At 43.8% G+C, this 24393-nt stretch overlaps 1 protein-coding gene and 1 long non-coding RNA gene across 2 annotated transcripts in view; one reads left to right on the top strand and one right to left on the bottom strand.

Annotated features, from left to right (window-relative positions):
- Nucleotides 1–24393, top strand: part of PLPPR5 (phospholipid phosphatase related 5) — a 207701-nt gene that overhangs the window by 8928 nt on the left and 174380 nt on the right. The window lies entirely within an intron of this gene.
- Nucleotides 757–24132, bottom strand: LOC130275295 (uncharacterized). Its single transcript, XR_008844723.1, has 3 exons — nt 24067–24132; nt 7700–7809; nt 757–1036 (listed from the first exon to the last, which is right to left on the bottom strand). It is a non-coding gene; the product is annotated as an uncharacterized LOC130275295 (long non-coding RNA).

The raw sequence follows: 24393 nt of genomic DNA, 5'->3' as shown, positions 1-24393 counted from the left end.
GCCTGTCCGAGCATCGGGCTCAGGAGTCTATGGCAGCTGGTGTAGATTTCCTTTATTATTTTGCCAATTTTGTGGTGTAAATTATGAAAAAATCTGCGAAGCGTTGAGAATCAGCGCCGTCTCCAACTAATCTCTCCCACTTTTTTGTCACTTAAATGGGCACTCTAATTAAAAAATGTTTTTGCTATTTCTCTCCTTATGGTAAATAAAAAAATCTTTCTAATGTACTTTGCTTACAAAAAAAGTTTTCTATGATTTGTGTTTTAAAAAGCTGCCACTAGGTGTCTCCCTACCTGTCCAGAGCACATCCCCCCCCCCCCCATCTCTTGCACAGACTTTGGACTCCTGCTGGCCTGGCAGAAGTCCAAAATCAGGAACTGCTGAGGGGGGGGGGGGGCAGCCTTAGCCAATCATAGCTCATCTCACACTGAACTGCTCTTGGCTGTGTGTAGCAGAGTGAGTGAGGAAGTTCTCCCCTGTATGGCTTCAGATGATGTCACGCCTGCTGGGGAACGCCCCCTTCCCAGTCTGTGAATCTGACTGAGTCTGAGCAGAAGATACAGAGCAATATCAAAGTAGAGAACTAAAAAATAATAAAAATAAAGTCCGGGGGTGGTTTATCATGATGGGGGCAGTGACCTGGGAGGATTATAACATTTAACAAGATCATGACAGGTACTCTTTAAATAAAAGTGACAAAAAAGGCACAAAAATAGAGACACGGCGTCACACTACAATACCGTCACCATTTCCTAATGGTTTGATCGGCGGTGGCCATTTATCGTCGTCTCAATGTGTTTTGTTTGCTTCATCTGGAGCAGAATTGTAGCATTTGGAATAGTTTCCAGCCCCCCGGGTGCCTATGATTGGGGATAATATCTGTCGGTTCTGCGGGCGTCTCTGTCTCCCGTCTACTCATTGCACCGTATTCTTTTACATAATTCATCTCAACAATGGCGCCCCAGAGAACCATTTCCGGTGGAAGCTTTTCTTTTTTTCTTTTTTTCTCTCTGCACGCTGGGACGTACGGAGGAAACTGTGGAGAATAAAGACCAAACATCTCACCCTGAGATAGAGACTGTACTTACAGGAAAAGTCTAGTTTTATGGTTCTCGGCTGAATGCTACCGATTCTGTAACTTCACTTTTATTCCAAAATTGGGCAGAAATTATAAAACATGTAAAGTCAGATTATCCGGATTATAATCCAATATACAATATATCAGTTTCAGATTAGTAAAGAGCACTATATTACATTATACTAAATTATATTAAATTATACTATATTATACTGTACTACATCACATTATACTATATTATACTGTACTACATCACATTATACTATACTATGTTATATTGCAGTAAAGTATATTATATTAAATTATACTGTATTATATTACATATATATACCTTAAAGGTAGGAAGACAATGTAATAGAGCAGCGGGAAATGCTAGGAGAATGCTTGGATGCATAGGGAGAGGTATAAGCAGTAGGAAGAGGGAAGTGTTCATGGCTGTATAATGAGAGGTATTAGCAGTAGAGGGAAGTGCTCATGGCTGTATAGGGAGAGGTATTAGCAGTAGAGGGAAGTGCTCATGGGTGTATAAAGAGAGGTATTAGCATTAGAGGGAAGTGCTCATAGGTGTTTAGGGAGAGGTATTAGCAGGAGCGAGAAGTGCTCATGGGTGTTTATGGAGAAATATTAGCCATAGAGGAGAATGTCCATGGGTGTATAGGGAGAGGTATTAGTTGTAGAAGGAAGTGCTCATGACTGTATATGGAGAGGTATTAGCCCTAGAGGGAAATGCTCATGAATATATAGGGAGAGGTATAGGCAGTAGAAAGAGGGAAGTGGTCATGGGTATATAGGGAGAGGTATTACCAGTAGAGGGAAGTGCTCATAGGTTTATAAGAAAAGTTTGGCGGGCTTCTTTGTTTAAAGGCTTCACGCGATGGGAGGGGTGAGACCGGAAGGAGCGACAACATAGCATTAGGGGGAGGGGGCCTCCTAATTGAACATTTTCTTGCATATAAACATAGATACATCTATCACAATCCCCCCTAAAATTATCATTTTACCTTTCTCTAATTTCCATCATCCTAACTCATCTGCCCCAATGTGTTTTCTCGAACGCTTCACTGTACTTTAGACGACCCATGGTTTGTCCATGGACCCCCTTAGCCTCAGACTTTACACATATGGAGTCAGATGCTGTCCCTAAGGTTTACCTGTGTTATAGATGGCATTGAAGCTCTGTAATGGGGTATAAGTCCACATTTGTCATCACTGGCGTGGCATTATCGATAAGATAATTATTAGAATTATAAGTATGGTTATTTTACCGGTCCTATATTGGCTGGGATATATGTGCAACAGGTCTTCCCAAACATTTTACATACCCCCCCCCTTTTTCCTCTTACACCATACATCATATCTAATGCCGTACCATTTTGGAATGTTATAGCGGATGTGGCTCTTAGTTGTTCGGCCTGTCCTTTAAGAGCATTTACAAAGAAATGTATTAATCTTTGTTGGTTATAATAGATATAATTAATTTTACTCATGGAAATCTGGGATATTATTGACTTTACTCCGGCTTTTTACTTGACCTATAGCTCTAAACTCATCTGGGGCCCCCCTTGGGACTCCTATAACATCAATATACACAAAGGGATCAAAACTCACAGCAGTGGCTGCACGTTTACTTCTAAAGTGTGGTTTGGGTTCCTTTGTAGGTTCGGTAATGGAAATGTGTATGGGCAGATGTGTCTTGACTAATGTGCATTCTCCAGTTCAATTCCCATCTAATTGGATTCTAAGCTTCATATCCCCAAGTATCCCATACTTTACGATAGTTACCATTTACTCATCCCGCTTGCTAGGTCTATCCTTTCTATAATCTTACACCAAATATTCCTTTTATTTATAACAGTATCACCCACTGAAATAGGGTTTAAGAGGGAAATAGGGTTTAAGGAAATAGGGGACAATTACAGAAGCTGTACTAGGCCCAACTTTATAAAAGGTTCTTAATTGTATACTTTACTGTATCTATGGTTAAGGATCAGTACAATCAGACAAGGGCATACTGATATTGGCTCACCCCAGGCAGGTAGATGAAGTCTACTCATATTCTCTGAAACAGGTAAGATGTTTATGAAGCATGTTGGTCAGGTACCTTTATTGTTTTTACCTAGGTCATATGTCAGATGTAAATGATGACATCTGTACAAACCTTCTTTCTGCATTGGTGAATCCTGAGGCCACCCAATGTACGGACATTACTACACACATAGCTCCCCATGGCTTAGTGTATGGGGTCATATATGTTACCATGGGGTACAGGACTGCTGGCACATACATTTTCTTATCAACTCTCCGGATGCCATCTTTGCCCTGTACCACCTCTTTCTTCTTCCATTGGTCTCTCTCAGCATGCATAGCTGGTTCCTGCAAGGTGACCTAACCAGAAAATTCCACATTGCCCATCCACCTGTGCACTTTGTACCATAACTGTGGGGGAACAGGAGCACTGCAGTCTTGGCAGCCTCCTTCACCATTCAGTCCCCTTGGCTTCTGGGGCTGTTTCTTTCATGTGGCTCTGATCTTTACGATGGCCACTTTCTCTGGCCGCTCTCGGACTTTGAACACTTGAATTACAAACTACAGATTGGTTCGCTCAAGGATTCAAGAACACTTTTACTCCAATAGGCCCATACTTGTGGTCAGTATTTAAAGTGTACCCATACTCATTGTGTCATACCTTCAGATATCTTACACATCTCAGTGAATACCTTCAGCTCTACTTTTCTGAACCACCAGTTCAGATCGAGTGGTTTATTGTAGTAGAACTTCATCCTGGGTGTGGTCACCATATATCCTGTCTTATGTGTTACATCTTTACATTACTTGGAACAAACTTACATTTATAACTCAGCATCAACCATGGATTCTCTGATATACTATCATGACTCTTGAATTTTTAACCTTATAAGTTTAAGACAATCAGCATCTTCGTGTTACACTAAATTATCATTATAAAGTTATCCACTCAAAATTGATGTTATTCAAATAAATACAATGTAGAATGTATAGGTATATCACATTGTTTATGCAGGTACTATAAACGCATTCCAGTTTAAACAGTAGTTTCTTCAATTTAATGTGACTATGTTTCAGTAGACCAAGGCTGTTCTGTCAATCTTCCTATAAGCCCTGCCTTTCTCCTCCCACTCCTCTATGTCCCTGGTCACCACCCCTTTGAGTCTGGCTTTTTGTCCTCCCTTCGGTTTAGTCATTCCTCAATAACTATCGAACGTCTAGGTATCTGCTTGGCTTCCTGTGTTATTTACATGGAGACATACAATACACATGTAACATGTAACAATACCAACATCTACAAATACTCAACATACAACACACAGGGCCCACATTCTCACCAAAAACAAAATGTAAAAGAATAAAAATATACAGAGCTCTTTCAAAAATTGGGAAAAATCACCTTCAGTGTGCATTATTCATAATCAATAAACCATTAGCTGATTTTAAGTGCTTAAGGTAATATTCATTAATTAAAAAGTGATTACTTTTTAATTTATTTAACTTTTTTTTTTTTTTTTTCCTTGGTTAAACTCCTTCTCTGGTTACTCCTATAATATAATCAAACCATTAATTGCATTTCCTTATAAATGTCTTTTTTTTTTTTTTATCCATCTTGCACTCCTGCGAAAACCAACTTATTAAGAAATTAATAAAATATCATCAAATAGGTTCATTATGACATAAACATGTACATACACAGCTTCACCAGAAACCATTCACTGGTCATACTCCATGTATTCCTAATTCATCATACATACTTCACTATACCAGGTGTGTTAAAATGGCTGCCGGGGAGTGGAGGTGGTAACTAATTGGGTGAGCTAAAAATGGTTGTTGGGGGAGGAACTTCACTCCTGGGGGTGGTAACATGGCTGCCCCCCATACGGAGTAAGCATGTGGCAGAGACTAGCAGCCTCATGGCTATCTCCAGAAAGTGAGAGAGAGAGATATGAATAAGGGTAAAATCTTAACATTATCTGGGGTTGTGATTTTAGGGTGTCACTCCATAAGGGATTCTTAGCTCCATAATGATAGCATTATACGGACAGTTGTATTTTTCACACTCCCTTCCCCCCCCTCACCATTGCCATTCATGTTATCCCACACCCTAAAACAAACTTTCAACCAACAACTTCGGCCTATCTATATCCATTCAGATGACTACAGTATAACTAAGTTAAATCACAATTGTTCTCAAGAATCACACTGCTGTATGACTGTATATAACACTGCTATATATATAAACCTTCTTATCCTATCAACCATCAATATATTTCAAACTTGCAACTGCCTTAATATCTATAATTCATCCATTCCATTCTGCACTCACCACATGTTTTCCATCAAAACTTCACTTATTTTTTTTCTCTTACTCTATACAACTCTCTGCATTTCCCTTCCCCCACATCCTGTCGGCAACATCTGCAAACTCCATAGCCCCCTACTTGTCCCTGACTATCTAAAGCCCACAGCCCCCCTTACCTTGGTGTGACCTTTTCATGTACCTCCAGCTGTTGCACAACTAAAACCCCTCTTAACCCCTCCTGTACTCTAGGAGATATCTTTAAAACACTAATACATTAGGATTCAATCAACAAACACTTTTGTAACTAGACCTAATATTACATTAGCTAGCTTAACATTAATCTATGCACACATTAAGACAAGACACATATTCAATCAGTTGCAATGGGACAAGTTCCGGGAATCTTTTATTACCGGGAAAAAATCCCTTGTACGCCCATTCCTAGACAATATCTATTTATGACTCTATAACAGGCGTCCTGTGCCCCCCCAGTCCTAGACCACTATCTATTTACGGTTCTGTCCTAAACATCCCGATGATGCTTAATTACGACAATCTCTGTCCTAAACATCCCAATGCTTAATTACGACAATGTACGCCGCAACTCAACTCCCCAAGGAACAGTCCCAATTCCACTTATTCACTCACTCACATTTCATACACACTCAGGCAGTAGATAGCTACTTCATGACAGGTACAAGGGTAATTGGCTTTGGGTGAGAATATTACCTGTCTCTGCTTCGTCACAAACCAGTCAACTTAAGGCATCAAGATAAACCAAAGGAGGGGCAGGGGCACTGTGACTAGGTACCTAGGTGTCCTTACCGTACTTCCAGAGATGAACCACTGCCCTCCTCTGTGCCATCTTCTTTGGTTCAAAATGACTCCCCATCGGCGCGACTGGATTATGATCGGGAAAAAAAACAGGCCCCAGGTTGGGCGCCACCTGATATAGATTTTATCAGTGCTCTGGTAGCTATTGTCACGATGCCGGCTGGCAGGAGGTGGATCCTCTGTGCCAGAGAGGGATTGGCGTGGACCGTGCTAGTGGACCGGTTCTAAGTCACTACTGGTGTTCACCAGAGCCCGCCGCAAAGCGGGATGGTCTTGCTGCGGCGGTAGTGACCAGGTCGTATCCACTAGCAACGGCTCAACCTCTCTGACTGCTGAAGATAGGCGCGGTACAAGGGAGTAGACAGAAGCAAGGTCGGACGTAGCAGAAGGTCGGGGCAGGCAGCAAGGATCGTAGTCAGGGGCAACGGCAGGAGGTCTGGAACACAGGCTAGGAACACACAAGGAACGCTTTCACTGGCACAATGGCAACAAGATCCGGCGAGGGAGTGCAGGGGAAGTGAGGTATACATAGGGAGTGCACAGGTGAACACACTAATTAGAACCACTGCGCCAATCAGCGGCGCAGTGGCCCTTTAAATCGCAGAGACCCGGCGCGCGCGCGCCCTAGGGAGCGGGGCCGCGCGCCGGGACAGGACCGACGGAGAGCGAGTCAGGTACGGGGTACGGGAGCCGGGGTGCGCATCGCGAGCGGGCGCCACCCGCATCGCGAATCGCATCCCGGCTGGAGGCAGGATCGCAGCGCACCGGGTCAGTGGATCTGACCGGAGCGCTGCAATAGCGAGAGTGTAGCGAGCGCTCCGGGGAGGAGCGGGGACCCGGAGCGCTCGGCGTAACAGCTATCTTACTCCCGGCCAAATCCGTATACAGAATCTATATGCCGAAGTATACCAAAGTAAATCAAACGGAGCCATTGTCCGTTTCAAATGCTTCAAAGTTCTGTGTGCTCGTCACTGAGCTTTATTCAAATCGTTCAAGCTTATATTACCTTTGTAATTAACATAAGTTCCCACCCCCTACTAGGGGAAAAGATATGCCTTTCCTGAACAGTTTGGCGGGCTTCTTTGTTCAAAGGCTTCACAAGATGGGAGGGGTAAGACCGGAAGGAGCGACCTAGCATTAAAGGGAGGAGGCCTCCTAAATGAACATTTTCTTACATATAAACATAGATACATCTATTACTGTATTAGTCGTAGAGGGAGGTGCTCATGGGTGTATAGGGAGAGGTATTAGCAGTAGAGTGAGGTGCTCATGAATGTATGGAGAGATATATTAGCAGTAGAGGGAGGTGCTTATGCCACTGTAGAGAGCTGCACTGGTGAGACCTCACTTGGAGTATTGTGTGCATTACTGAAGAATATTCCAGAAGAATATAGATACTCTAGAGAGAGTTCAGAAAAGATACTAAACTAGTACATGGATTGCAGACTAAAACTTACCAGGAAATATTAAATTGTGGAGAACTTCAGACACATCACACCAAGTGTCCATATCAGGGATTCCAGTAGACATGGCTCTGTGTATAGGTGGTGTAATTCATTAAGGAATCCTGTTGTGTAGAATAGCGAGAGATGTGAACAATTCCATACAGCAAACAGATTCCGGGATGGAAACCATAGAAATTACAACTGCTTTGGCCTCCAGATAGACGACCATATAAGTGGAAAGATTTCCTAATTCATACGGAAAATATTCACCAAACTGTCTATAAAGTATCGAAGACAAATGTAGGAAAATGACCGGGCCTGTGATAAATTTGGGGCTAGCACACATTTTTGTGAAATTTCACTTCAGAACACTATTTTTTATGACCCCTTTCTCTGCGAGATTTGTGTGACTTTTTGGAAGCCAGTTTTGTAAGCCAGGCCTGTTCTGGTTTCAATTTTTGTGTAATTGAATGGAGTGCGACAAATCTGTAACTTTTCTTAAAGGGGCACTCCGCTGCCCTGCTTCAAGAGCTCCACTCCCCAGAGTCCGGAAGCTTATTGTTACGAACGCTGCGTGCGGGCTTCCGTGTTCAGGGCCGTCCCTCGTTGCCTCACGCCCGCCCCCTTAACGAAAGTCTATGGGAAGGGGGCGCAGGCCGGCGTACAACTGAAAGTTGCACAAAAAGTGGCACATGCCACCTTTTTATTACAAATATACACAAAAAACCTGTGTAAATCCCTTAATAAATTCCTCCCTTGGTGTCCAAACATACAGATAGAATTAAATGTCTGTAGGGAGCCTCCCCCAAAGGCAATGACCAATTCCTAAACATGTGATGTGTCCATTGTAGAAATGACTTCTTCAGGGGACATTAGGAGGCATTTATTGATGTAGGTGTAAGGCTTAGTTTCCATTTTTTTTTTTTTTTTGTTTTACATTTGAAAATACACCAGAAAAACTGTGAGGAATTTTTTGTGGGTTTTTTTCTGACGTTTTTACCTTTATGTGAAAATTGCATTTTTGCCTCTTTGGCAGTTTCCCTGCAGGTGTTTTTTTTTTTTTAGAATTTTGTCGAGTACCAAAAAAAATTTTATAATAATAAATAAATAAAAATAAAATGCAGTAGGGATGGAAAACATTTTTATATATATTTTTTTTTTAAAAGTAATATTTTATTCATTTTCAATCGGGGACCAATTTATGTGAGAGGGCATAATGGATAAAGGGGCCATACATTCAAGTTATCAGGTTATCACATTCAGCCATGTAATTGTAAAAATAATATCTTTTTTTTAATTAATTTTGTGAAACTTTTTGTTAATAATGTATTTTAATAATGTGTTTTATAAAGTGTGTTTTATTTTTACTACTTTTTAACTTTATTCTCTCTATTTTTGACATTATTTAGGTACTACTTCTACTCCCAGCATGGAACAGACTGTTCCATGCTGGGAGCTGTAGTACCTGCACTAAAAGACAGATTGCAGCGGGTGTCATTCCTGACACCCATTGCAATCATCCTTTATAATCTGGTGGGAAAAAAAAAATAATTTTAATAAAAAAAGTTTCACAATATTAATTTAATTAATTTAAAGAATATTAATTTTACAACTACATAGCCCCTTTATACATTTTTAGTATTGCTGGCTACATTTTTATGTCCCGGCCCACTCACATAAATTGGTCCCTGATTGAAAATTAATTTAAAAAAAAATTGTAGGTAACCTACCAAATTTACATAAATAATAAAAAAAGAAAAAGCTAACTCCATCGCTTAAGTCAAAAAAAGAATAAAGACCCAAAAGTTAAAACCCACGTTTCTTTTTTTTTTTCACTTTTATAGATTTCTATGGGAGAAAAACACCTAGCCCGAAAAGTCGCCAAAGTCTCAACATAAGGTCATTTTTTTTAAAAATCCCAAGGAGCCCAAAATTGGAAAAAAAAAATGCAGACTGAAAAAAGCTGAGCTGGGCTAGGTAGTTTTGTGACTCTTTGTTGTTTTTTGCGACTTGTTAAAAAAAAGTCGCAGTTGATAAATTCATTACCACTGCATAAAAGTAACCTTAACAACTGGTCTGTGCCAGAACCAGTGTAAACCCAAAAGTCGCAAAAAATAGTCTGAGGTGCGATGCAGCGCTGCGCCAAATGTTCGACCAATCTACACACAAAAACTGTTCGAAAGACAATGATAAATGCCCCCCCAACCCCCCCCCCCCCACCCCCCCACCCTTGTCTCTATTCCAGTAGCTTATACTTACGGGTTTTGAACTTATGGGAACGTTATTTAGGAAGACCCTGTGAGAAGGGGATATACAGGGTTATACAGGGCTCAAGTCCTACAGGAACATGTAGGAACACTGTTGAGTGGAAATATTAGGTGAGTTCCTGCACTTTTTTGGGCTGGCCGTTGTTATTTTAGGGCAGGGCCAAAGGATATGTGAGTGAACCTTCAGATCCGAAGATCTAACCAATCAGTGTTTCCCAACCAGGCGTCCTCGGGCTGTTGCAAAACTACAACTCTCAGCATGCCCGGAGAGCCTTTGGCTGAATGAGAGAGATTCTGTATACTTTCTTAGTCTATATATACTCTGTGTACTGTCTTAGTCTATATATACTCTGTATACTGTCATAGTCTATATATACTCTGTGTACTGTCTTAGTCTATATATGTTCTGTATACTGTCTTAGTCTATATATGTTCTGTATACTGTCTTAGTCTATATATACTCTGTATACGGTCTTAGTCTATATATACTCTGTATACTGTCATAGTCTATATATACTCTGTGTACTGTCTTAGTCTATATATGTTCTGTATACTGTCTTAGTCTATATATGTTCTGTATACTGTCTTAGTCTATATATACTCTGTATACGGTCTTAGTCTATATATACTCTGTATACGGTCTTAGTCTATATATACTCTGTGTACTGTTTTAGTCTATATATACTCTGTATACTGTCTGTCTATATATGTTCTGTATACTGTCTTAGTCTATATATACTCTGTATACTGTCTTAGTCTATATATACTCTGTATACTGTCTTAGTCTATATATACTCTGTGTACTGTCTTAGTCTATATATACTCTGTGAACTGTCTTAGTCTATATATACTCTGTATACTGTTTTTTAGTCTATATATACACTCTGTATACTGTCTTAGTCCATATATACTCTGTATACAGTCTTAGTCTATATATACACTGTATACTGTCTACATATAAGTAGTGATCCTACAGAGCTCCAATAATACGGTGATGGAGGATCTTAGTTCTCAGCTGTTCTCTTTGCTCTTCGTATGATCCATCCGGGTGTGAGTGCATTACGTCTATTCATGGCCATCACATGTCATTGTTTCCAGCGCAGTGGTTTTCAGCCTTGAGGCTTTATGATTGAATTCATACAGTTCTGTCCCACACTGTAAGCGCCGCCAATGTCTGCTCCACGCCGGCTCATTATTCGTGCTCATTCCCATTTTCCATATTGAATAGTAGAGTTTATTGGCTTCTAAGTCGCAGATATCTGAATTACAACCTTCTGAATCGCTCATTTCTTGGTCACTTGTACAGTAAACATCAAAATTAGAACTTACAAATAGCCCCATAGGAAACGTTCTAAAGCAATTTTGGGAAGTGGAGTAAATGCAGTCAGAGCGGATTCACTGCGAGGCGTCATTACGATCCATTAAAAGACTTTCCTCCCATGCTATGGCGCAGAATGGGGGAAATAGGGAGAGAAAGAGCAGATTGAGGGTAAAATAATGCATTCATTGACCTGCACTGACTATGTCATTGTTACTCAGTCCCTCTGTATACTGCAGTACGTACAGTGTATGTGATCCGTATCCTGAGTCTATAAGATAGGCAGTGGTCTGTAACAAGAGTAAACTTGTCACTGATATTCAAAAAATGTCATCTATACTGCGCGTCCAGCTCATGTACATATAAGTAAACACTGGAAATTTGAGAACAATGCACAATTTCCTAAATGTCAAGGTCATAGTGTCGTCCTACCTGAATATATCCTAACATGAGTAAAATAGCCGTATTTCAAGCTTATTTCATAAATTGTATTCATTCTGAAGCACAGAATAAAAATGTAAATGAGATAATTTTATAGAAAACACTGATCAAAATTAGAGAACACTTATTGGTGTTATTGGTTATTGGAGTTATTTTTTATTGGTGTTATTGGTGTTAATCTGGCAACTGGTGCTAATTTCCTTAATCATCTGACAAACCCTAATAACTGGTGTGCCGTTCCTGTGTGACTGAAACCCTCCGGCAGCAGGTTGTTCAGATGAAGGCCAAAGGGTTAACCCTATCAGCCATAGCGAGAGAAGTTGGTTGTTCCAAGTCTGTGATTTCTAGAATATTGCATCTTTACAACATCACAAACTCATTCAAGGCCCCCAAGAAGGCCGGTCGCCCCAAAAAGACAAATGCAACAGAGGACAGGATAATGCGGATAATCTCCATGGGTCATCGTTTCATCACTGCAGCTGGAATTGCTCGTCAGTTCCGCACTGAACAGGGTAAGTACCGTATTTATCGGCGTATAACACGCACTTTTTAGGCTAAAATTTTTAGCCTAAAGTCTATGTGCGTGTTATACGCCGATACACCCCCAGGAAAGGCAGGGGGAGAGAGGCCATCGCTGCCCGCTTCTCTCCCCTGCCTTTCCTGGGATCTAGAGCGCTGCTGCCGGCCCTTCTCTCCCCCTGGCTATCGGCGCCGCTGCCCGTTCTGTCCCCCTGAGTATCGGTACCGGCGCCCCATTGCCGGCGCCGATAGCCAGGGGGAGAGAAGCGGCGCCGACAGCCAGGGGGAGAGAAGGGGCAGCGGCACCCATTGCCGGCGCCGCTGCCCCGTTGCCTCCCCCCATCCCCGGTGGCATAATTACCTGGGTCGGGTCCGCGCTGCTGCAGGCCTCCAGCATGCGTCCCCTTCATCATTGCTATGCGCTGCACGGCGCGGCGCATGACGTCAGTGCGCCGCGCCGTGCATAGCAACGACGCAGGGGACGCACACCGGAGGCCTGCAGCAGCGCGGACCCGACCTAGGTAATTATGCCACCGGGGATGGGGGGAGGCAACGGGGCAGCGGCGCCGGCAATGGGTGCCGCTGCCCCTTCTCTCCCCCTGGCTGTCGGCGCCGCTTCTCTCCCCCTGGCTATCGGCGCCGACAATGGGGCGCCGGTACCGATAGTCAGGGGGACAGAACGCGCAGCGGCGCCGATAGCCAGGGGGAGAGAAGGGCCGGCAGCAGGCCTCTAGACCCGAGGAAAGGCAGGGGGAGAGAAGCGGGCAGCGACGGCCTCTCTCCCCCTGCCTTTCCTGGGGGTGTATCGGGGTATACACGCGCACACACACACCCTCATTTTACCATGGATATTTGGGTAAAAAACTTTTTTTACCCAAATATCCTTGGTAAAATGAGGGTGCGTGTTATAGGCCGGTGCGTGGTATACCCCGATAAATACGGTATCTGTCTTGTTATATAGTGTCTCCATGTTGAAAGAAATACTCTGCTGCTCAGTTTTTGAAACAAACTGTTCCGAACGCTGGAGCCGGGAGCTTGTGATGTCATAACCCCGCCCCCTCATGATGTCACGCCCCACCCCCTCAATGCAAGTCAATGGGAGGGGGCGTGACAGTCATGCCCCCTCCCATTGACTTGCATTGAGGGGGTGGGGCAATGACATCACAAGCTCCCGGCGCCGGCTCCAGCATTCAGAACAGTTTGTGCCCATCACTGAGCAGCGGAGTACCCCTTTAAGAGCATTTGGACTGAAAGTCCACTCTGCAGTGACCCAACCTCTCATTAGCAGAAAGAATCAAAAGGCTAGACTCACCTGAGGAGCACGTTGTGTGTGCAGAGTTCATTTTAATGATGAAAGCAAGTTTAATTTATTTGGGTCTGATGGGAAACATGAGTCACAGAACTGTGGAAGAGACTGGAAGAAGAGCGGAGCAAAATCCCCCCAGAGTAGAGAGACTAGGGATGTCCTGTGGGGGGCGCAGATGAGTTGAAGTCATACAAATCCCCCCAGAGAAGTGTGAGCGACTAGTGATGTCCTGTGGGGGGCGCAGATGAGCTGAAGTCATACAAATCCCCCCAGAGAAGTGTGAGCGACTAGTGATGTCCTGTGGGGGGCGCAGATGAGCTGAAGTCATTCCTGGACACTGATGTACCTACTGATTGGTGACTGCTGGAACCTTCAGAACATTTACTTACAATCTTTTTCTACAGTCATTGCTGGTCTCTAATTATCATCATCACGTTCGTTTATAGAAAAATAAAGGTTTTATGTTGATACTTTGATTATTTTGTAAAACACTGTTCTAATGGCATGATGTACCCCTTACAAAAAATCCTTCAAATGATGATAAATGTAGATTACATTATTTCTGTAAAAATCAAGTGTTCAGAAATTGTTCTCTAATTTTGATCTCCAGTGTATACAATATAAAATAATATAATGTCAGCTGCCAGAGGGGGAAGGAGCAAAATCTCTGTAGTAATATGGCGGTATAGCTTAGAAGACTATATAAATAGACAACTATACTGTTTGCCCAGCTAATGTTCATATTACTACATATATTTATATGTAATAATAATACCTGCCAGATGGGAGATGCAGTAACATGGCAGTATAGCTTAGACAACCTCATGAGAGAAAGTAAGAAGGGGCTGTACTGACAGCTGCCAGAGGAGGAAGGAGCAGAGTCTGCAATAAAATGGTATTAAAACTGTGGAGACTCTTTCTGTAGGGGTAGTAAGGAAGGGGTGTACTGACATCTGCCAGAGGAAGAAGGAGTACAATGTCTGCAGTAACATGGCAGTGTAGTTGAGAAGATTATTTCATTAGGAAAAGTAGGTAAGAGAGTACGTAAGAGGGTGAAGTAAACAGATCTTTCCAGAACCTGACACACAGCGGAACATACTAGCAGAACGTACTAGCAGAACATACTAGCAGCACTTCCAAGGGAGACATGTGAAAAGGTTGTCCAGAGATGTTTTGTCTGGGTTAAAAAAAAAATCCATATTTCACGGATCCCCTGCCATTCAGTGTATGGTGCAGCCATTTCAGATTCTCCTACTCTGCAGCATATGGTGTAGCCATTCCAGGTCATCCTACTTTCTGGCGTATGGTGCAACCATTTCAGATCCTCCCACTCTCCAGTCTATGGTGCCGCCATTCTAGTTCATCCTACTCTTGGTCGTATGGTGCAGACATTCCAGGTCATCCTACTCTCTGGAGTATGGTGCAGCCATTCCAGGTCATCCTACTCTCGGGCGTATGGTGCAGCTATGCCAGGTCGTCCTACTCTCCAGTCTATGGTACAGCCATTCATGGTCGTCCTACTCTCCAGTCTATGGTACAGCCATTCATGGTCATCCTACTCTCCAGTCTATGGTGCAGCCATTTCAGGTCATCCTACTCTCCAGTCTATGGTGCAGTCATTCAGGTCGTCCTACTCTCCAGTCTATGGTGCAGCCATTCCAGGTCATCCTACTCTCCAGTCTATGGTGCAGCCATTCCAGGTCATCCTACTCTCCAGTCTATGGTGCAGCCATTTCAGGTCGTCCTACTCTCCAGTCTATGGTGCAGCCATTTCAGGTCATCCTGCTCTCCGGCGTATGTTGCAGTCATTTCAGGTCATCCTACTCTCCGTCGTATGTTGCAGTCATTTCAGGTCATCCTACTCTCCGGCGTATGGTGCAGCCATTTCAGGTCATCCTACTCTCCAGTCTATGGTGCAGCCATTCCAGGTCATCCTACTCTCCAGTCTATGGTGCAGCCATTCCAGGTCATCCTACTCTCCAGTCTATGGTGCAGCCATTTCAGGTCATCCTACTCTCCGGCGTATGGTGCAGCCATTTCAGGTCATCCTACTCTCCAGTCTATGGTGCAGCCATTCCAGGTCATCCTACTCTCCAGTCTATGGTGCAGCCATTCCAGGTCATCCTACTCTCCAGTCTATGGTGCAGCCATTTCAGGTCATCCTACTCTCCGGCGTATGTTGCAGTCATTTCAGGTCATCCTACTCTCCATTTTGATAGCCGCATTGAGTATATGAATAAACAAATCCTCTTTACACCAAAAGATAAAGAATGAAATCGTGATTCATTAGACTCATGTAAACCTGGAACTTTCCGGGCCTCCTGGGGATTTTTATTGAGCAGATAATGAAAACAGAACTTCATAAGATGATTTAATTGTCTTCCCGTGACACAAATCGATAGCGGCAATAAGACCGAGGTTTGTGAACAATGTTCTGTATTTATAGTGCAATGAGTATTGGCAGACGTGAGAACTCGTCCCCTTCATAAAGCCTGAGCCTCATCTGTGATCTGCAGCCGATCCCGATAACTTACAGACGAGGGACGAAGACTCTTCACCCTCCTGCCCAATATACTAAGGACACCTCCGCCCTTCACATTGTGGAATAATACAACAAACTAAAGAAACTGCCAGAATTCAATGTGTGCAACAAGAACCTAATGATACAACTGTATAGATCAGATGATCACATGATTGAAGGTATAAACACAACATACTGCACCCAGGACACTGCTCTGGCTTCATGGTTATTTCTACTCTATTTTATTAAAGGAGAACCCCAGGCTTTCCCCCCCCCCCATTTCACACACACCACGCTTAGCCTAACAGCACCATCTGTTTTGTTCAAGCACAGCTGTACCCATGTGTTTAATTACTGTAACTGGGTCATGTAATCACAAGATAATCACAGTGTTTAACGTGTCAGAGGAATATACTGCTGCTGCTATCTCTATGGGATCAGGATATATGGTAGTTATACACCTCCCCTCTCAGCTCTATCTGTATACTGCTGCTATCTCTATTGGATCAGTATATATAGTAGCTATACACCTCCCCTCCAGGTCTATCTGTATACTGCTGCTATCTCTATGGGATCAGGATATTTAGTAGTTATATACCTCCCCTCCAGCTCTATCTGTATACTGCTGCTATCTCTATGGGATCAGGATATATAGTAGTTATACATCTCCCCTCTCAGCTCTATCTGTATACTGCTGCTATCTCTATTGTATCAGGATATATAGTAGTTATATACCTCCCCTCCAGCTCTATCTGTATACTGCTGCTATCTCTATGGGATCAGTATATATAGTAGAAATACAACCCCCTCCAGCTCTATCTGTATACCGCTGCTGCTATCTCTATGGGATCAGGATATATAGTAGTTATACACCCCCCCCTCCAGCTCTATCTGTATACTGCTTCTGCTATCTCTATGGGATCAGGATATATAGTAGTTATACACATCCCCTCCACCTCTATCTGTATACTGCTGCTATCTCTATTGGATCAGGATATACAGTAGTTATACATCTCCACTCTAGCTCTGTCTGTATACTACTGATATCGCCATGGGATCAGTATATATAGTTGTTACACACCTCTCCTCCATCTCTATCTGTATACTGCTGCTATCTCTATGGGATCAGTATATATAGTAGTTATACACCTCCCCTCCAGCTCTATCTGTATACTGCTGCTATCTCTATGGGATCAGTATATATAGTAGTTATAACCCGCCCCTCTGTATACTGTTTCTGAGGACATAGATGGAGACTGATAGAGGGGAGAAGACATGGATGGAGGACGGGCGATGGGGTCCTTCAGTCTTTTAGGGGAGATTTCATTTTTTGGCCGTATTCTTATATTTCAGTTAATTCCTAAATAATCTTGAATTCCCAGCAGCAGTCTGATCCATGATTTAGTTGTCTCACATAGCGAATAGATTGTCTTGCTGGTGTTTTGGAAACATTACAACCGGCTGGTGGCCCCCAGCACTGCAGATCAGAGAAGAGCCGGCCAGGACATTAGGGATTTGGCTCAATCTGATACTGCAGGCTGGAAAATACTCAATAAAATGTTTCATCGCATCATAAATGGCCGCTCTTGTTCGGATGATGTTCCCTTCAATGATCTAATCAGAAATATTGAAGTTCTCATGAATCCAGACGTCTTCTGCTCCGACATCACTTGTTCTTTGTCTATTAATTACATTTAGATTTCTCCAGTTGAGTCTGCGTTCTCCTCTGATGAATATAACAAGTAAGTGACGGGGTTAATGACAGATTCCGCCTCTTCCCTCATGTTTGGCCGCAGCAAGAAACATTTTCAGCTTCAGTTCGCGTGATTATATTCTGGAGGTGTGCCGCTCTTTACATGAGAAGAATTATGTTCATGATTGGAAGAATAATAAGGATAGCAATAAAAATGTCCTGGTGTGCTGGTGTGATCAACTAAATCTAATGCTAAATGGAGGCCAAACCTGGGGCTCTGGGGCCCTAATGTAACTGGACCCCTGATCATCATGTGCCCAACGACGACCTTGGCCTCTGCACAGTTCACATAGAGACATTATAGAGCCGCGCGCCTTCACTGTAGATGATAAATGTCTGATCCGTGATGTATTTCTGTCACATGTCAGGTTGTGGTCACAGTAACATGTCCCAAGGTGACCACATACACGCTCAGTACATGCACACGGTGCTGTGATATTGGCGGTGTGACCTGTGTTGTGGTCAAAGTTGAGTCAGAGTAGCCTTAAAGCTCTGCCGTCCTCAGACTAAATAGCAGAGGGGGCTTTTACTTTCCTCATACCAAATGACCTTAGAGACCAGGTCTAATGGCAACTTCTGTACATCCTGTGTACTTCCTCTGTACCTCCTTTATACTTCATCTGTATCTCCCCTGTACTTCCTTTTTATCTCCTCTGTTCTTCATCTGTACTTCCTCTGTACTTCTGTACTTCCTCTGTACCTCCTCAGTACCTCCTCTCTACTTCCTCTGCACCTTCTCTATACTTTCCTCTGTACTTCCTCTGTACTTCTGTACTTCCTCTGCACTTCCACTGTACTTCATGTGTACCTCCTCTGTACTTTCTCTGTACTTTGTCTGTACCTCCTCTGTACTTCCTCTGTACCTCCTTTATACTTCATCTGTACCTCCCCTGTACTTCCTCTTTACCTCCTCTGTTCTTCATCTGTACTTCCTTTGTACTTCTGTACTTCCTCTGTACCTCCTCAGTACCTCCTCTCTACTTCCTCTGCACCTTCTCTACACTTTCCTCTGTACCTCCTCTGTACTTCCTCTGTACTTCTGTACTTCCTCTGCACTTCCACTGTACTTCATGTGTACCTCCTCTGTACTTTCTCGGTACTTTGTCTGTACCTCGTCTGTACTTCCCCTGTACCTCCTTGTGACGGATCCTAGAGTCACCCTACCTACTTGGATGGACTTTAGGACATCACTATTTGTACCCCTCAGTTGATGCTAATCACCTTTGTTGGATTGGGATAATCTCCCAGACTCACTGCCACCTGTATTGTCTTTACTGACCCTTCCCCCTGTGATGTCCTTCCTATAAAAGGAGACGCTTGTTCCACAATAAAGAGTTCTGATTTTATACCTGAAGACTGGTGTTGCCTGGTTCTTTGGGTACAAGGATGCAATAATCTCTCGTTCTGCCTGGGGATATTGCCTGTGATATGCCGGGGCTTGTCATCCGGAAGGAGAAGTCACTTTTGGCGGAGTCATTTCGTCACAATTGGTGGCAACGGTGGAATCACACTTCTCCAGGATCGACACTGAGACCAGCCCAGCTGGGGGAGATACAGCCGCTGGCTTGACCCCGGTCTCAGCAACTTACCCTGGTGAGGAAGAGCCTGTAAGGATGGAGGATTTCTGAAGAGAGGTGCAATGGTTCCTGGGTCTCTTCAAAGATCCTCCATGAGAGAGAGTGAACAGGGTCCTTACACAGCTGACACACTCCGTATAGCGAAGCTGCAGTATGCCATGGCAGAGATGTCCATGCAAGAGAGAGCCTTAATTCGCTTGCAGATTTGGGAAGTTGTTCTTGAGGAGTTGGTGAGAAGCCGAGCACAAGTCCTGCCCACCGCAGAGCAGCGCTTCAGGGAACAGGTCCACTTGCAGCTTCGCCACCTCAGCGAGCAACCCACGGGCAGCGAAATGGTTGAGTTGCACAGATTGGTGCAGAAAGAAATGGAGCTCGAGGCTCATTACCGTGCCGTGTAATGGTGGCCAAACACAGCCTGTTCTCCAGAAGGGACAGACTTCGGCTGGCCTGGTCTATTGTGGGATGAGGAGCGGTACGACTTTGGCCGTACCGAGTCATATGGACTCTGGGACATCCAGGACAAGCGGAGAGAGATGCTGCCGCAGTCGGAGGTGCCAGACCTGGAACCGGATCTATCTTGGCTGATGTATCAGGAATGGTACCTCGAGGAAGACTACCTGTCCTTGTCTGAGGGGGATTTCTACGGTCACGAGCCATGTACAGCAGAGGAAACCAGCACAGATGAGACGGCTGGTCTCTGTCTTCCCCTTCCCCTGGATTGCACACTGGACCGTGACGCTCTAGCAGTATCCGGTCAGAACACCAGGGTGGAAGCGCCGGCATTAGGGCTGAGTTCTGCTACACTCTGTCCAGCATCAGACACCAGTTCCAGCTCTACAGCTACAGAGGGGTCAGTGATCCATGTACCAGTCCACCCTGGATCGCAGGCAGTTGGCCTGGATCCACAGAGACTGTTAAACAGCACAGGAGCAAGCACAGACGGTGCGGCTCCCCAGATGGAGAATTTTACTCCGGGAGATGGAGCGGTCGGCTCATCTCCCCAGCGCAAGAGGTTGCAACCAGATGAAGAGGCAGTTGACCTCCCTCTCCACCTACTGAGCACAGCCCCGGCTGAAGCGCCGGCTTCAGGGCAGAGTCCTACTATACTCTGCTCAACAACGAATACTGCAGCTACAGAGGGAACCGTGATCCCTACACTGGTACAGCCAGTGGATCCCCAGTGGCTTTTTAACGGTACTGGTGAAGGCACAGTTGGTGCAGCTTCCCCGCTGCAGAATTCCATATTGGGACATGGAATGCAAACAGGTGAGAAGGTAGTCGACCTTCCTCTCCACCTAGTTATCACTTCTCCGGCTGAAGGGCCTTCATCAGGGCAGAGTTTTGCTACAATCTGCCTAGCACTGAAGACTGCAGTTACAGATGGGACTGTGGTCCCTGCATCGGTCCAGTCAGGATCCCAGAAGGTTGATCCGGATCCCCAGCGGCTGTGGAACCGTACAGGGGTTGGCACAGTCGGTGCGGCTCCTCAGTGGCAGATATTGCAACCGAGTGAGGAAGCAATCGGCCCCCTGCCCCTTCAACTGGTAACAGATGGAGTTTTCCTTTTGGGAAAGGTTGCTTGGGAGGGGCTCGGAAGCTAGCCTCCTTCCCACAGACTATGGGCCAGGCCTTCCCCCTCCCCTGGCCGGGGAGGGGGGGAAAAGCAGAAACATTTTCTGATGGGAGCCCCAGTAAGCTTTATACAGGGTTTGCTGGTGTTGCATTACATTGTTGCCGCACACCCCAACCAAGAGGAGGACCAGGACAACTGCGTCTGGTGGTTGAAGCGCGGACAGCCCCAAGTGGATCCGTTGGGATTGCACCGGGTCTGCCGTTTTAAAAGGGGGAGCACTGTGACAGATGCTAGAGTCACCCTACCTACTTGGATGGACTTTAGGACATCACTATTTGTACCCCTTAGTTGATGCTAATCACCTTTGTTGGATTATCTCCCAGACTACCTGTCACCTGTATTACCTTTATTGGATTATCTCCCAGACTACCTGTCACCTGTATTACCTTTATTGGATTATCTCCCAGACTACCTGTCACCTGTATTACCTTTATTGGATTATCTCCCAGACTCACTGCCACCTGTATTGTCTTTACTGACCCTTCCCCCTGTGATGTCCTCCCTATAAAAGGAGACACTTGTTCCACAATAAAGAGTTCTGATTTTATACCTGAAGACTGGTGTTGCCTGGTTCTTTGGGTACAAGGATGCAATAATCTCTAGTTCTGCCTGGGGATATTGCCTGTGATATGCTGGGGCTTGTCATCCGGAAGGAGAAGTCACTTTTTGCAGAGTCAGTCAGTCACACTCCTCTACACTACCTCTGTACCTACTCTGCACTTCCTCTGTACTTCCTCTGCACCTCCTCTACTCTTCCTCTGTACCTCCTCTGTGCTTATTCTGTACCTCCTCTGTACCTCCTCTGTACCTCCTCTCTACTTCCTCTGTACTTCCTCTATACTTCCTCTACACTTCCTCTGTACTTCCTCTACACTTCCTCTGTACTTCCTCTGTACTTCCTCTACACTTCCTCTGTACTTCCTCTATACTTCCTCTACACTTCCTCTCTACCTCCTCTGTACTTCCTCTATACTTCCTCTACACTTCCTCTGTACTTCCTCTGTACTTCCTCTACACTTCCTCTGTACTTCCTCTACACTTCCTCTGTACTTCCTCTATACTTCATCTACACACAACAGATTGTGAGACTGGAGGTGCACAAGCTCTTAGGAGTTGGTTTTAGCCATGATTGGAAAGTGTCCTAGACTATAAGCCATTTTTGCTGACCGCAGCTCTTGGATGAAGCAAACGGTATGAGAATTGGTGGACCGTCAGCCAGGAGCGCCGGATTCGCCGGATAGAGAGGACTGTGCAACTGTAACTATATGACCACACAGTTCTCTCTATGATCATAGAGATGAGTGCAGGGAGGGGATAGAGAGGACTGTGCAGCTGTAACTATATGACCACACAGTTCTCTCTATGATCATCTGGATGAGTGCAGGGAGGGGATAGAGGGGACTGTGCAGCTGTAACTGTATGACCACACAGTTCTCTCTATGATCATAGAGATGAGTGCAGGGAGGGGATAGAGAGGACTGTGCAGCTGTATCTGTATGACCACACAGTTCTCTATATGATCATAGAGATGAGTGCAGGGAGGGTATAGAGAGGACTGTGCAGCTGTAACTGAATGACCACACAGTTATCTCTATGATAATAGAGATGAGTGCAGGGAAGGGATAGAGAGGACTGTGCAGCTGTAACTGTATGACCACATAGTTCTCTATGATCATAGAGATGAGTGCAGGGAAGGGACAGAGAGGACTGTGCAGCTGTAGATTGAAAGGTGTCTGATCTATTTTAACAAAACATTATCTAAATGTTATTTTATACATAAGTAGCCGCTTATTTTGGTCAGTGCTTATTGTGGAACCATTATCCGGTTTTAGGAGTTATGAGCTGGTGTATAAAATGCATTTCATCGTGTTCCTCATCGCTTGTACAGTAATAATGACGGCAGGCGGAGAGGTCATGTGACCAGGTCATGACATAACAAGAAATCTTTGTATTACCAGGTGTTTGATGTGCGTTACATTTTTCTTCTGGGAAAGCACTTAAAATACATTTGGGTCTTTGTTTCTGAAAGGGACGGAGCAAATTGTTCTGTCTTGCTGAGCTGAGATGGATGTGTTGGTATAGCAACAAGTACAGAATGTTTTCCTTGATTATAGACTGCGCCGAAAAAGTCATCCCCGAAAACCGAGGTGAGAAAATCCCTTTATAGAGAAATGTATGCAGAGTCTAGATCCTGGACAGATAGATAGATATGAGATAGATAGATATGAGATAGATAGATAGATAGATAGATATGAGATTGATATGAGATAGATGGATAGATATGAGATAGATAGATATGAGATAGATAGATAGATAGATAGATAGATATGAGATAGATAGAGAGAGAGATAGATATGAGATAGAGAGATAGATATGAGATAGATAGATATGAGATATAGTTACATAGTTAGTACGGTCGAAAAAAGACATATGTCCATCAAGTCCAACCAGGGAATTGAAGGGTAGGGGTGTGGCACGATATTGGGGAAGAGATGGGATTTTATATTTCTTCATAAGCATTAATGTTATTTTGTTCCAAGAATGTATCTAATCCTGTCTTAAAGCTGTTAATTTTTCCTGCTGTGACCAGTTCCTGAGGTAGACTGTTCCATAAGTTCACAGTTCTCATGGTAAAAAAGATAGATATGAGATAGATAGATAGATGGATAGATAAGAGATAGAAAGATATGAGATAGCTAGAAAGATAGATATGAGATAGCTATAGAGAGATAGATATTACATAGAAAGATATGAGATAGATAGATAGATATGAGATAAACTATCAGTTTACTCCACTTACCCTCCCCCCCCCCCCCCAAGCAGGTATATCTCTGCCATCCCGGCCCCAGGCTCAGGTTTTCCACAACATTCAGACATTGACTCCAATCCTTAGTATAACAGTTTATTTGCGACGCGTTTCTGAGGTATAACAGGCTATTTGCCACCTCCTCCATTATCTACGTGCAGATGGCTTATTAAACAATTATTATCTACGTTCATTAGGCTTATTAAACAATTACAATACAAACGGTTTATATACATACGTTTCTTACCCAGTCTCCCACCACTGTTCATCCATTTCGTCCGGCATCTGTCGGAGTCTAATCACATGACACACTATGCATTCCAAGTGATGTCACTTCCTGTTTACGGTGGAATCGGATATCTGGAACCGGTCATACAGTGGGTAATAAAAACTGTAAATATTATCATATTGGGTTTAAAATAGGAGACGTGCACCACTTAGGGTATAAAATGAACATAAATCCTCTGTAATATGCATCTCATTATTCTATGTAACAATAAACTCTGTGTTCATCTACATTACAATATATATATATATATATAATAAAGATGGTTGGTTATAAAAA

Source organism: Hyla sarda, chromosome 6, assembly GCF_029499605.1.
Source record: "Hyla sarda isolate aHylSar1 chromosome 6, aHylSar1.hap1, whole genome shotgun sequence".
Taxonomy (NCBI): Eukaryota; Metazoa; Chordata; class Amphibia; order Anura; family Hylidae; genus Hyla; species Hyla sarda.
The sequence above is the reverse complement of the archived record's forward strand: the minus strand, read 5'-3'. Positions and strand labels throughout refer to the sequence as shown.